Source organism: Haemaphysalis longicornis, unplaced genomic scaffold (genome assembly GCF_048455015.1).
Source record: "Haemaphysalis longicornis isolate Haplotype H1 unplaced genomic scaffold, Haemaphysalis longicornis Haplotype H1 scaffold_12, whole genome shotgun sequence".
In the NCBI taxonomy this organism is placed as follows: domain Eukaryota; kingdom Metazoa; phylum Arthropoda; class Arachnida; order Ixodida; family Ixodidae; genus Haemaphysalis; species Haemaphysalis longicornis.
The window spans coordinates 2,094,853-2,110,259 of record NW_027526225.1 but is presented as its reverse complement, the minus strand read 5'-3'; the positions used below and the strand labels follow the sequence as shown (position 1 = coordinate 2,110,259).

Sequence of the window (15,407 nt, the reverse complement as noted above, 5' to 3'; positions counted from 1 at the left end):
TCGAAGCGTAGAATTAGAAGTGTCGTCGACAGCGAGGCGCCGAAAAACTTTTGTTTTGCAAACTTCACGGCTATACATGTCTGGAAAAAATCGCCCAGCGATGATTGAAAACCCAAGTGCAAAACCGGAAAGTTTTCAATATTGCGCTGCGTACCTCCAATGAGCCGCCGGTTAATTGTTTTTTGAGCTCAACAAACACAACCTCAGATTCGAACAGCGGAATTTGCGGCGCTTTCCAGCGTGAAACTCTCGTAGCGTTCCATGACGCCCCCATCCCCCCTGTAAAATAGGTCACTGCCTTCCCCTTACCATTCGCTCTGCAGTCTGCGAGGCGTTCGGAAACGCCAGTCACTGCTTGGTCAAATTGGAGCAGCGATTGGTCGCGCCCGGCAAGAACATGAAAAATGAAAACTCGCAGACTTTTTTGCACCTGAATGAAGTTTTGCTTCACAGAATACATTGTGTTTTGATTCATCGCACCTGTGGCGTAATTAAAGCTCAACTACTTTAGTTTTATCGAGTGGTACCTTATATCCAAATACCGCTTATAACGACATTTTTCGCCGTCCTGCTGACTTCGCTATAACGAGGGATTACTGTATATTACTACTAGCCGCTAAGACGTCCCGTGCTCCGAGTTTCATTAATTTTCGTTACTTAGTTCACGGTGAAGATTTAAATTTTGGGAAATCGCCGTCTGCTGTCAGTACATCTGCTCCTACGGGAAAAAATAATGTGCATCCCCATGTTTGTCCGCTACAATTAAACTAGAACTCCTTAGAAGTTTCATTCGGCTATATATTTCTATCCCATGTTAACGATGGCCCGTACTGTCATAACACATGCGAGATTCAGAAGTCGCTGAGCGTAGATTTGTCTCCGTGGAGTTTAGGTGTTATACCTTCATTTGTCCCTCTTTCTGGAGGAAATCTTTGGCTGAAATACCAGAACTGCGAAACGGTAATCACTGCCTTTCACTTACAGCAAAAAGCTATGAAGTCGACCTAGACGGTGACATAATGCATACCCTCAATACCGTATACAAAGGCTGGGGAGATACACTGAAAAATGTCTACTATGTACGAACCAGCGAAGATACGGGGTGGCCCGAACATTAGTGAGTATATATTCAATCAATACGACTGAGGGTGTCTTCTAAACTTCTTCACGTACACGCATTGCCATATTTCGATCGTAACGGGCTCGTAGTTGACTCAAGAACTGTAAATGGAGTTTAAGACACCCGCCCAAACTGTGCGCAGAAGGCGTATGTGCTTGGTTTCGAACTGAATTTGATTTATCATGCGAGTAAGGCTGAGGACCTATTTATCGTACAGGCATGGGGGAGCTCTGAGGGGAAAGACTCGCGCGGGCAGAGGTCACGCGTGAGCGGTTAAACTTTCGTATTACCCCTTTTTGGCGGTAACTGCCATAATGGCGTTTTAGGGAACACAGTTTTCGTATACGACGTCTCCCTCGACGGGGGAGCAACAAAGGGAGGGCTGTCCGTGGGTAGTCTTCCTGCATATTTACCGCACACGTCAACAATGTTATGCCTGTTAGAGGCAATTACACTTGTGGCCACGACGGCGCAGGATCCCTTTGTTGGCCCTGAAAATCATACCCCCTGGCGTGTTTCCTTTCGCCTTCTGATTGATTGTAGGGTTTAACGCGCCGACGCAACGCTGGCGATGAGGCGCGCCGTAGTGGAGGGCTCCGGATTAATTTTGACCTCCTGGGGATCTTTAACGTGCGCCGAAATCTCGTACACACGGGCGTTTTTGCTTTCTTTTCTCCTTCTACCACAGCATCTGAGAGAGGAGGTGACCTTGAGGAAAGCGATGGGGCAGCGTTTGATCACGCCATTGGTTTATCGGAGAGGTCAAAACTGACCGATACAATCTACAGCGCTGCACACGATGGACACGAAGTGAAAAATTCGCCAGAAATTCTTACGAGCACCGGACTTGGCAGCAGTTACTCAAACCAGCGAACCTCCTTCACAATCAGCGCGTAAAACATTCTGTCTAGAGCGCACCTGCCTAACAGTCGATCGCTAAGAAGGAATATCCATCGCGCAAGAGTGAAAGGTTTGCTCTCCGATAACTTAACCCTCGAACCTCCAACAAGGTTTGGTCGGCACAGCCGCGACAGGACTCGGAAATGTAGCGAACAACGCTAACGAAGACACCATCAAATGAAGAACCACCAGCGGCGCTGCATCCGACTTCCCTCCAGGCACTTGGCGGACCTGCAGTCAAGACACCTTCGACCCACTGCCAAGGGTGTACAGTACACCGTTATCCACTACCCTCTCTCTCCCTGATCTGTGGGAGAACCTGATGATCAGCGCCGGCTTTGAAGTTCCGCCATTCCTGGTGTCCAGGGCTGAGCCAGCACTGTCGTCACATGGTCTCCTGGACTGAGGGACAACTCCCACATCACCAGCCTTAAAATAAAGTTTCAACAACAAAAGCAACACCAGCGAACAACAATGTCGGCTCTGGGCGAGCAAAGATGACGAAGTCAACGCCGGATTTGAGAGATTTCTTGCGTTTCATGGCGGGTGGCATGGCTCAGGTGTTAACGCGCCGACGGCTTCCTGGCTAAGTAGGATGGCGGCTTTACGAGAACGGGAAGCATTCGGAAGGAAACGAATGCAGCTCCTGCTTAGGATGCCAGAGCTGGAACTGGAATCGCAGAAGATCGGTTTGTGAGTGACAGAACTCAAGTATTCCCGTGTTTTGCCCCCAGACAACGATGGTCTGTACGCTCCTGCAATCGATTGGTCACGGGGGCAGGGGGGTCAATGAGACGGCAGAACAAACTACACCTGTATCCATAAGTTTGGCTAAGCCTGCGTTTCCCTCAGCAGGAAAAAGCGAGCATACGAGGGGGATGGAATGCAAGGGGCACACGTCTCACGTGGACAAGTCAAACCACGTGCGGAAGTTGGAATTGATCGCGGGGTTGTCAGGCCCGTCGTTCCGATTTATTCTGCACAAGGAGGAGCCTGTTACCAGAGGGTGCTGGCCAGAGGGTGTTATAAAAGGCAAAGGATAAAATGTGGGAAAATATGCAGGGGCAGAACCTAGTGATTTTCGCAGGAGGAACCAATGACGTTCTGCAGGGAAGGGGCGCGGGAGTGCGCAAGCAGCTAGAAAAGGGGGTGAAGGAACTTCGGGCGGTTTGCCCACATGTGCAGGTCGTCGTGAGCACAGTACCAGAGATAATTGGCAGAGGGGTACATGTGGAAAGGGAAGTTGTAGCGGTAAACCGAGACATACGGGAGCTGCGCAAGGAGCTGAGTTTCGCTGTCGTAGACATCAATAGGCATGTCCGATGGGTGCGCCGGAAAAGGGCGTTCCAGCGTGGCGGAGTGCATTTCAACGGGCAGGTGGGAGCAGCCATCGGAAGACGACACGCGGCGCGAACTGTGGCTTTTTTAGGGGGTCCACAGGCCTTTGCGAAGATGGCGTAGACAAATGCAAGGAGCAAAGGGAGATAGCGGTGTCGGTGCAGGCAAACGAAAGGGACGACGACGGCGTGTAAAGAAGAGAGGGGGGAAACTGAAGATCGCGTACATAAACATGCAGGGTGGCAGGAAAAGATAGAAGTGGATGGAGATTACTAAGAAGCTGGAAGAAGAAGATATCCAGGTATACGCTGTGACCGAGACGCACCTACGGGACTTGGAGGAACCTCCGGTAATCGGAGAGTACTATGTATGGGAAGGTTGTAACAGGACGGCTGGATTGAGAAAAGGCGGAGGAGTAGGTATACTTGTACGGCAGGGGGCTAATTGGAAGAGAGGGAAAAAAGACTGTGAAGAACATGTGTGGATGAAAGGGATAGTGAAGGGTAGGGAGATGGCTTTAAGGGTGTCTTACCTGTGGACGGGTAAGGATAGCAAAGAACAAAACGAAAAACTGGTGGCGTGTCTAAAAAAGGACAGCGGAGATTTGAAACGTTCCGGGGAGGTACTATTGGTAGGGGACATGAACGCCCACATTGAAGATCTAGACGGGTACACAGACTTCAACGGAAATCTAATGCTAGATATGTGTGAGTACCAGAAGCTTATCATAGTAAATAGGGGACAAAAATGCGAGGGTCAAATAACGTGGGAGTGTGGTAGGAGACAGTCGAGTATTGACTACTGCCTTATTTCAGAGGGACTTTATGAATGGTTGGATGGAATGATCATAGATGAGGAAGGGGGCCACAGTCTGGGCAGTGACCACAAGCGCATAAACCCGAGTTTTGGGAAACTGGGGGGCGAAAAAACGGGTCGACCGGGGCAGCGCACAAAGTTAAGCATCAAACAAATTGCAGTTATAGCCAAGAGCATACAGGCTGACATAGAAAGAAACCCTGGAGAAGAGTGGGAATATGACGGGCTCATCAAGACCATGCAGGAAAAAAATAGTCAAGGCAGAGGGGGCCAATCGATGGAGAGGAAAAAAAAAACACCCAAAAGCTGGTGGAACAAAGAAATCAAGGCGGCGATAGAGAGGCGTAAACAGGCGTCTAGAGAGCATAGGCAGGCCAATAGGATGGGGAGACATCAGGAGGAGGTGGACCTAAAATGGGAGCAGCATAAGCAAATGAAACAGGAAGTGCAGCAATTAGTGCAGGCGAAAATAAAGGGGGACAGTGAGCGATGGGTAGCGCAAATACGAGGAAGGGGTAAAGACGCGCCGAAAAGGTTTTGGAACCATGTGAAGTCATTGGGGAAACGTACGAGTCCCACAGAAGGCGGTACTATAGAAAACGAGCAGGGGCAGATGCTCAAGGGGGAGGAAGCATTGGCATACCTACACAAAATCATCACGGAGAAGTTCGGTAAGGTGGATGAAGAGGCCCCGCAGCGACACAGAGATGTCGCGGCGGGTAGGCCGGAATGTCTGGAGATAGATGGGGAAAAGCTGAAAAAGGAAAAGAGCAGAGGAAAAGGTCCCCGAAAATACCGCGGCAGGCACGGATGGGATACCGATGGAGTTGATTAACCAGTTAGGACCAAACAGCAAGGGAAAGCTACTGCAAGCCATCAGAACAAGGATAGAAGAAGAGGCAATACCGGCCGCATGGCAAATGAGCAGGATGAACTTAGTGTACAAGGGCAAAGGAGTCAGGGCAAACCCGAGCTCGTATAGGCCAGTAACCGTCACGTAAGTGCTGTACAGGTTAGAAATGCAGGCAGTGAAGTTCGAACTAGAGCAGTGGGTGGAAGAAAATAGGGTATTTGGGGAACTTCAAAATGGGTTCCGAAAGGACAGAAGACTAGGCGACAACTTATTCGTGGTAAGCCAATGCATAGAGGTGGCGAAGATGCAAAACCGACCTTTGTGGTTAGCCTTTCTGGGCATTAAAGCGGCGTATCATAATGTAGACAGGGAGCGGCTTTGGAGTACCCTGGAGGGCGAGGGAGTTGGGGCAGAATTCATTAGCTTACTCAGGGAGCTATACCGGGAGAACCAAGTGCAAATAGTGTGGGAGGGGGTAACATACAATAGGCCTGTATGCACCTACAAGGGTTTGAAACAAGGATGTCCTCTCTCTCCGCTGCTGTTCATGATCTACATGGCGGGGTTAGAAAGGAAGCTAGAAGTCAGCACGCTTGGGTTCGACTTATCCTACATGAAAAACGGGCAGGTGGTGGAACAATGGGTTCCGGGACTAATGTATGCAGACAACATATTGTTTATGGCGGACAACCGGATAAATATGCAGGGCTTGATGGATATATGCGGCGAAGAAGCGACGCACCTAGGGCTATCCTTTAGCAGAGAAAAATCGGGGATCATGGTCTTTAATGACGGCGAGGAGCACAAAACAGTATCAGTGCAGCAAGTAGAAATACCATTGGTGAAAGAGCATAAATATTTAGGAGTATGGCTAGGAGTAACAGTAATAAATATCTAGGAGTAACAGCGAAGATTACACGCAGGCGCATGAGGCTCACCTTAAGACGAAAGGAAGACGGAACGCGGCTATAATGAAACATAGAGCCCTCTGGGGATACAGCAAATACGAGGTGGTAAGGGCAGTCTGGAAAGGGGTCATGGTACCAGGATTAACTTTCGCTAATTCGGTTCTGTGCGTGAAGCCAGAGACCCAAGCGGGCCTGGAAGTAAATCAGAGGGCGGTAGGCAGATTGGCCCTAGGGGCCGACAGCAAAACTACAAATGAAGCGGTACAAGGGGATATGGGCTGGTCGTCTTTCGAGGCGAGGGAGGCGCAGAGCAAGATAAAGTTTGAGGAGCGACTTCGTGACATGGAGGACGAAAAATGTGCCGCGAGGCTGTTTAAGTACCTGTATATGAGGAGCGTGGACACGCGGTGGAGACGGAGGACCAGACAGCTGACCAAGCGGTACGGAAAGTCAATAGGGGAAAGCGGGGTTTACACAACAGCTAAAAAGCAGGTAAAGGCAGCAGAGACGACGAAGTGGGCACAGAGAATGGAAGCGAAAAAAACCCTGGAGACTTATAGGGCAGAGAAACGGGAAATTAAGAAGGAGGGATTCTATGGCAATGCGAGAGGCAGTGCATTGCTCTTCGAGGCACGGGCAGGGTGCCTGAGAACCCGGGCATACACAGGTAGCTACAGGCAGCAGGATGAAACGTGTGCATGCTGCGGCAGTGATCGGGAAACTATAGACCATATTGTCAGGACCTGCACAGAGATACGGCCACCGCGGGGTGAGGGGGAAACGACGCTGGCGGAGGCTTTGGGATTTGGGGCGAGGGGGAACCTCAACTTTAAGGCCATAGAAGTGACGAAGAGGCGACTGGAGTGGTGGTGGAGGAAAAGTAGGGAAGGGATGGGTACGCAGGCGGAGTAATCATACGGATGAGAATTAAGAACAGCGAGGGGAGAAAAAGAGGGGGTGGGGGCGATGAGTTTAAAACAGAAAAGAGGGAGAGATAGGAGGGAGGAAGCAAATCTATAGGTTAGCTGGGAGTAGGGCAAGTAAACGTAATGAAACAGGCATGTCGGTTGCTGACAACCGACGCCCCGATTCAAAGGGAAAGCCACTAATCATCATCATCATCATCATCATCATAGAGTTCCTGTATTAGCTCCGCCAGGGGTGCCGGGTGGCCCGTCCATCCACCATCTTGAGTCGCAAAATCACGCGGGAAAGCCACCCTTTACGCATATAGGAGCCGACGCGCCGGTTCCAGCGCCGGGGAGGAGTGCCTAGAATATACTCGGCGCATGCGTGTATTGCCGGCGGCGCCGTTCGCTGCGCGGACCCACTGCAACTGCTGACCTGCGAACAAATGGAAAAGAAGTTCCGTGCGCAGCACAGAAGCCGGCTTTCCTGTCACGGTTCAACCGGCGGCGCGGGGTCTCGTGGAAATCAGACGCGTAACTCTGGCGAAGTATATACGGAAACTCTAGTGGCTAATAGCGAGTGGGACTGTGTTCAAGCTAGTAACAAGCTGAAAAGTAAACCATAGGGTAAATACATAACCACGGCGATGAACGATATTATAACATCATGAAGTGTACCGTTTAGAGACATGATAACACATCAGTAGTACAGATGGTATGTATGTCACTAGATTACTCATATGCAATTCAGATGTTGGCGCTGTGGGAGAACAAGAGATGCAAATGCATAGGCTTCAAAGAAGGAAGCGCGTTTTCACGCAAAAGAAACTACGTCCCAAACCCAAGACAAAATATGAAAAATGAGAACAATCTTATAAATAAATCTGTGTAACTACAGAAAGTCAGTACGTAAAGCTGATAAGGGGCGGACGTGTATACTACTATAGAGTCGAGTTTGTTTGTTAAAGTGTGAAATTTATAAAGCCTATCATTCGGGCGTAGTAGTTTTCTTGTTAGACAGGGTACGTGCCAGCATTCCGGTGACCGTGTGTTGTAAACCGTGACATTTGCTTTCAGATTTGACAGAGGAAAAAAAAAATTAGTGCAATTTTTTGATCCTTGGAATACGCAGAGACTAATCGGTAGTTGAGCCGATTATGTATCTTCACCAGGGACAGTTCAATGAACAACGGTTGAGACTATGAGTGGTATAGCATGTTAGAAATTATACACACGCATTTTTCTCCGCAGAGTAAAAGCGTAGTTCAGGTTTGTAGCGCAAGTGGTTCCGCAGATACAGGAGCAAAAAAAAAAATGTGTGACTTAAAACGGGAGCGTCATAAACCAGAACTTTCACACTACGTAGTAGATACATGACTGAGTACATAAGTACGACTGTTTTAGAAAGTTGGCTTTCCTGCAGAGCACTTTGGTTTTACGATCTACGGCGCAATTCAGGCATAGACAGCTTCTCCTCAAAAAGATCAGTGTTTTGTCCTGTCCTTCCTTTCATGAGTCCTTTCATGAGGTCTACGTGCGCTGTTAACCACTTCAACGCCACTGACCTGTGAGTTGTAGTGGTGGCGAGGCGTATCAAGCCATCGTCTGCACTTTTCTCTTGGCATCACAAGTTTTTTGTCACCTCTATACTAAGAAACTGAAACGAAGAGATTGATTGATTGATTGATTGATTGATTGATTGATTGATTGATACCTACTTATGGAGAACCTTGACTTTCAGCCAAAGATAACTTTTTTTAATAGGAAAATCTGCTTTGCAGTATAGTACGGTGGAGGCGGGGATGGCTAAATGTACTAGGACAAGTCGCTCTCAGCATTTAAGTCTAAAGCGTGAACCGCATGGAGCGTTTTCTGCTCGCAAAAACGCGCCGCTCACGCCATAGGCGCGCTGAACGCTGCCGCGGAACCACCCGCACGCAGCGCGCGGCCGGCGGCAGCAGCATGGCGGCGGCCTCGGCCGCGAAGTGGTGTCGGGAGCTCGAGCGACCGCTTCTAAGCGCTCTCTAAAATGCCGCTCAAGGAACGCACGAAGTTGCTTGTGGGGTAAAGGAGCTTATAATGTGGGCAAAAACGGTACTATAAAACATCATCCGCGCCACTAGTGAAAGCGCCCATTCAATATCTGCCGGAGTGGTAAGCCTAAACATCCCCGGCGGAGCCAGCCGGCTGTCTCGAGCGCTTCGAAACCGCCGCCATGAGGCGCGCGCCGCTCCATTGGCGCAAGTGGCCAGGCTCCTCCCACTGACGCGCGATGTGCGTCATGTTCTGAGCGAGCCAGAAGCGTAGCGTGCGCGGAATCGTGTTATCTCTTTATCACCCCTTTTTTCCTCTCTAATCTTTATATCCCCCTTTTCCCCCTCCCCACCGCATTGGGTTGTATGCAGGTGAGCCCCCAGTTGGGCTCAATAATATCCCCAGTGCACTTCCTTTCCTTTTCACCCGAACCACATAGTAGTAGTAGCGCGGATTCGTCGACGCGGGCGTCAAAAAATCGCACGCGCAACGCCGACGCTCCCGAATCGCGTGCAAAAACGCGCCATGGCGTTCACGCTTAAGAGGCTGCTGCGATATGGCCCAAGGAGCCAGGGTTTGTACTCGGGAGGTCGGCATGGATAGACTCCCACACTGTATAACTGCTGGTATCGAGAGTGCTGCAGACCATGGCAAATCTACATAAGATAGTGGATATCTGCTGTCGATGCCGATGTGGAGCAATATGGGCAAGCATGGCCAAATGGGGCCCGTTGATTCGTTGGCCAGGTGTGTTCCTCTCACCCAAAATACCCTGTGGTGGGGAGCAACATCCTCTTGCTCATCCTCGTGCACGTGCAGTCTTACAGGGTTACTACAGTATTGTGTGATTTAGTCCGGTCTGGGCAAAGGGGACGGCCACTGGAGAAGTCTTGACGTTCGGCGCAACGTGGCGCTTTCTCTTATCCGTGAGTCGCCGGGGGGGGGGGGAGGGGGGGGGGACAATAAAGAGTGTTAGCATAGCGGCTAGCGTCCGCTAACGCTACGGCGGCGGGTGGCGGCGCCCGACTGGGCAGTTACAAATCCGTTCCGCAGGGATGGTCGCCCGCCTCGCAGAGCCTGAGCATTAGTTGCGGCAAGGGACGACTGGCTTCTGTATGCAAATGCAATTCAAATGCAAGAATGCGTCATGCTACCGGTGAAAGGGATTGAAACTGCTGTTGTAAACTGAATTCCGGAGATCTAGGCTTCCTGATTTGTTTCTATTGATGATTTTAGTGAAGACTCAAAGCCATAGTCTGGAAAGATCGAGCTTGCTACAAGCCACGGCGTACAAGTTCATTGTCATCCATGCGGCCGTTCTGAGATTCCCGATGGGTCGCCGCTTTTTTGGCGTAATAATAAAAACTTATTGCCGTTGCCATGCTATACATTGAACGTTGGGGAACCGAACTACAGCATACCACTCTTTTCTGCGCCCTTCGTGCGCACATACGGCGAGAGAAAGGCTCGAAGCGCTCCCACAGTGTTCATTCTCCCGGGCCGCTCAACGGAGCATCCACACTAGCAGCGCGACGCTGTCGCCACCTACATGTCGATCTCGCGGCGAATTGCTGCGGCGGTGGCCTCCTCGCCTTCCTCCACCAAGTGGCGACACGGGGTCCGTGCACGTGTCCGTTACCTCCTCGCCTATCCCTCCCCTACCGCCTATCTCTTCCCGCCATTGGGCCGCGGCTCTGTGCCGGGTGCTCCGTCAGGTGGCGACACGGGTCCCGCGCACGTCTCCGTTCCCCCGCTGCCTACCTCTCGCTAGAAGGGTTCCAAGCTGGGTAGTTGAAAGATATATTCTTGAATGAAAGCAGGGCGAACTTAAACAAAGACAAAGAAAGTGGAACACAAGTTGTATCAACGTGTGTTTGACAAAGCATGAATTGTCATTAAAGGGCCCCCGTCATCCCATCTTTCTTAAAGTTGCTCTAAGTTGCGCGGATGTAAACCTAATTTTCCAGCCACTCACATTCTATCAAGTTAGGCACCGTGAACAAACGGCCGCGCGAAATTATGGAAGCATTCCACGTAGCACAAGGATGTAGACAAGTGTGTCAGCCAAGCAAGCGTGTGTCTTCATCCCGAACAGATTGCATATCTGCGTGGGCCTTGACTGTAGCCGGTGCCTATCTAGTTGCCTTATCACCGTGGCTTTTGGGAACTTGTTTTGCTCTTGCGCAGTGTTTTTAAATGCAGAGCATTTCAGTAACTCACGATGTCACCCGTGTTGACGTCCGTAGTCGTAGTCCGCACCCCTCCCCCTACACTATATAAAAAAAATACTATCCGGCGCCTGGTTTCGATCCCTCGACCCTGCGGGCGGAACGCAATGTACAGTCGGGATCAATTTGAAGGTTATCGCGGGAGCACCGACCGACCGCGACGACAGCGCCTTAGCGTGACACTTTTTACCATCACCCACAACGAGATTATGCTAGGTTTGCTTCTCCCATGGCTGTTCCAGGCAGTGCGCGCACTGCCGTCAAAAACGATAAAGGACACGTTCGTTTCTTTTTTTCTTTATCCTTTCATCGATATACTTCACACTGATACGCAACCTTCTCAGGGTAACTATGCCGGCATGCCCGGTCATTGTGTAAAAAAAATGTAATTTGCTTCCGAAATGCCGCAATGCAGAGATATCTTCGGTGTTATCAGGTTGCCGAGGAACGAAACGCGGATACGTCACCCAAAAAGGAATGAAGAAAAAATCTGCGGCAGTCGGCCTTTGCAGAAGGGGGTGAGCGAATTCTATGCAACAGCCAAGGGGTGAGGGAGGGCAGCATAATCTCATCTTCGCGAATGAAAAAAAGTGCCACGGAACGGCGCTCTGGTCTTGGTTCCTCGGTGCTCCCGCGATAACCTTCAAATTGAGACTGACTGTACATGGTGCTCTACCCACTGCGCCACAAAGCCGACACAGAATGGGAGGCTACGAACGTGCCTTATATCCTTGACTCATTCAAACTACGTCAAGAAGCTGCTGATACAATGCATTCACTACCACCAACTCCCCAAACACTAAACGTTAACGCAATACACCCACCCCCTATGCGACGCATTTACTCGAGTCCCCCTCGTGGGGAGATGGGCCCAATTTTTTATTGGTTTGTGTAAAGTATTTATATTCACCCTTCTTAATAATAAAGATTAGTTTTTAGACCAGTGGCTGTCCTTGCGTTCTACTTCCTTTGTTTAAGTTCGCGCTGGTTTCATCCAAGAATAAGGCTATGTATCTCCTTCCGCCTATCTCTCCCCGCTATAGGGCAGCTGCTCCGTGCCGGGAGCTTGCTGAAGGGTGTGTGGTTTGACCTCTGGCTCTCAAGGTCAAAACCGGTCACCACGCGAACAGCGCCCGAGGTAGCGTACTGTAGCTTCCGCTAGAAATAAAAAGGTAGCGTAGCTTTCGAATATTATAAGGACGCAGATTGTAGGCGGTCTATGCGGAAGAGTGACTAAGTCGGTGTTGGGTGAAGTAAAAAATTGCAGGGGTTGAAGGTAGCGCAGTTTTACATTTAAAGATGGATGGTAGCCAATGTGCTGATCGCAGAGTAAGGGTAGTACGCATAGCCTGGCCGCCGGCAACTCAAAATTGAATGCAGAATGAAATGATTTCTTTGTCGTGGAATATTAGACCTGTCAGACTCATTTAAACGCGGCACTTTTCAGAAGTGCTGTATTATTATTTTAAAACACTATCACTTCTCTCTTCCAGCCCCTCAATGAAGATCCGTCATGTAACAGTCGAATACAAAAGTACCACGAGAATCGAGACCAAATCTGTGACAGCACTCGACCAAGTGTACGAAAACCACCAACGCCACAATCCACTAAAGGTCAAGCTACAGCGCAGTGTGGAAGTATCCCGCACTACGTCAACGCAGATTCTCCGAGGAGTGCGGACGACGCTCAAAATAGATGCGTCGCTGTCTTTTCCCAGCCTCGGTGGGTCCGCCTCGAGCGTCAGTGGAAAAGGTGGCGGGGCAGTAAGTCTCGCCCTGGACATGCGTGAGAGAACAACTATAACCAACACTACCAAGGAGACCTTCACCATCAACCAGGAGATCACCGTCAAACCAAAAACGTCTACGCACGTTCTTTGGGTCATCTTCGAGCAGACGATGGTGGGCGCAAGTGTTGTTACGACGAGGGTTGGACTACAATTGGTATTTTAACGTTCGCCATGCACAACGCACAGGAACACTGCACAAAGCAGAGACGTGCAGCACTGTGTATGCGCATCTTCCTTATGTATTGTGTGCTGTACATGATGAAGAGTGTTTTATTGCTTGATTTTAACAGCGACGCTGTTTAGGCTTTATCTGTCCGTCGCACCAAAAAACCTCGAAGTGTGAGGTGAAGTGGCGACGAGGAAAGGCGCCAACAAGCAAGTGTTGGAAACGCGGGCCTCAAGGAAAAAATGGGGTTAGGGAGGTCCCCAAAATTGAGCCTGGGTACTTCACGCCGTGAAACCCGCAACATAACCACTGGGCCACCCCAGACACCGCAGGAACACGGGATTAGCAACCGCGGGGAAAAAACAACATGTGCAGACAATTGCTTGTATTCACTAGCGAGGCGCGCATGCAGGCAACTGTGTGAGTGCGCCGTCACTATTTACGTCGGGCTCCGCGGGATGGCGGTACTTGTCCATGCTAAGCACATGACTGTGTTGCACGTTAACAAACTCTACCTCAACGAACCCAAAAAATTGCCTCGAGTCCAATGTGAATGGGATTAATAACATATATGTTGACACCACCGTTGAGAATCGGGCGCAGTGGCCCAAGCCGCGCCATGTCCGTGGCGCATCGGCCATGTCTGTGGCCGTTGCCAGTGTTGCCAAGCGAAGAAATTGACAGCTAAACTTTTCAACGAATACCACCTACAGGGTGGTAAAAAAATTGGCCGTGGCTTCGCTCGGCTATGACAGGATATACGTAGCGTGAGCTAAGGATCAGCTGGTTATTCTTAGGTTTCCTTGTTGTCTAGGGTTAGCTGATTACCATGCTTACTGCTGCTAAAACAATTTCCAATCCAATCCAATTAATGAAATTCAATCCAATCCAATCCAATCCAGTCATGGCGGCGGCGGCTCCGGCGAGCCAGCTCCTCAACCTCGGCCAGTGTAGCTCACGCTACAAGAGGTTGTGTGGCACGCACTTCACAACACCTACAAGGGCAAAAAAGGCCATGTAAAAATTTTTACATCTATTACAACAAAACGGGTAAACTTTGAAGCGTAAAATAATAAATAGACCTTACAACGAATTTTGGCGCCCATAGCGTGCGAAAACCATTCCATCTTGCCTTCCCGGGCCGCATCATTACGATACGGGAAGGCCAATACACGCATGTGTTTGGGAGGTTGGAAATAAACTATAAAAGAACCAGAAAACCAATAAGCTGACTTCCCAAACTAAGCACAACCGAAAACAATTAAAAGACCGCGCCCGTATGAAACAAAAAGAGACCAACCAGGAGAAAAAACGCGTCCCGTGGTCGGAAGGTAACCTGGATCCCTCGCGTTATGAAACCGGTTTTTATGCGTTTGCGTTCGTGGCGTGATCTCTCGTGTGCTGTTCTCCTGGCCATTTCCCGTGCGTTCGCGCCTAAAGGGGGGAGCACAGACGCCGAGTTCGCGAAGCCGGTTTCCGCGGGTTCTAGGTCGTGCTAACGCAGTAAACTACGGGAGAGATATAAAAGGCTGCGTACTAAACGACACGGGCCTGCCAGTCATGGAGGACTAACAGAGGAAAGTTCGGAAATCCACGTGAGGTGCAGGAGCTGGTCTCCGAAGAAGGGAAGGGGGCCGCCAGATCTGCTACAATTACACGCTAACAAAGTCAACCATTTTATTCAGAAGGGTACTGGCTTCAAAAGTAGGAGCTTCGCAAATGAAATTTATTTTTGGTTATCAAAAAAGTTGGGCATAAGTTTTATTGCGTGCGATCACAACAAATGCTCACAGTTAACATTAAAAGCTTACCTGTCTGTTTGTTTTCTTTCTTTCTGATTTCTTTTGAAGGCAGTCACCTGGCGCGCAACGATATATTTGGAAGGATACGTCCTGGCCTGGGTTCTAACAAGGAACCTGCAGTGGCAACAGAGATTTGTCAGCGTCTGCGCTCTGGCGGACCCAAACCTCAACAATATCGAACGGGTCAACGACACTTCATGCAGGGTCACCGTCAGAGGATTCACAAGGGTTGAAGGTGGTTTTGAAAGCCGTGTTACCACGAAGGATCAGCGTATCTAGCATGTGGAGTCTGAAGTTATACTGGAATAAAAGTATACAGTTGAAGAACTGGATTTCAATCTGTTTCCTAAACCTAGAACACGTGCCTCAAGGACAATCTATTTTGAAGTGGGACAAATTAAACAGTACTTTTAATGCTGACACTTTTCCACCTGCTATTCCACCCTGGGAGCTACCCGCCCTGGGCCACCTCAGACGCCGACCCATTTCTCGCCGTAACCGCACAGTACGGGAACAATATGTCCGCACTCTCTCCAACGACAAA

The 15,407-nt window shown here is 49.8% G+C and overlaps 1 long non-coding RNA gene across 1 annotated transcript; it reads left to right on the top strand.

Moving 5' to 3' along the window:
- Positions 1-988: 988 nt before the first annotated feature.
- On the top strand, positions 989-15,118 carry LOC144161834 (uncharacterized). Its single transcript, XR_013320499.1, has 3 exons — positions 989-1,117; positions 12,599-13,007; positions 14,912-15,118. It is a non-coding gene; the product is annotated as an uncharacterized LOC144161834 (long non-coding RNA).
- Positions 15,119-15,407: the final 289 nt, after the last annotated feature.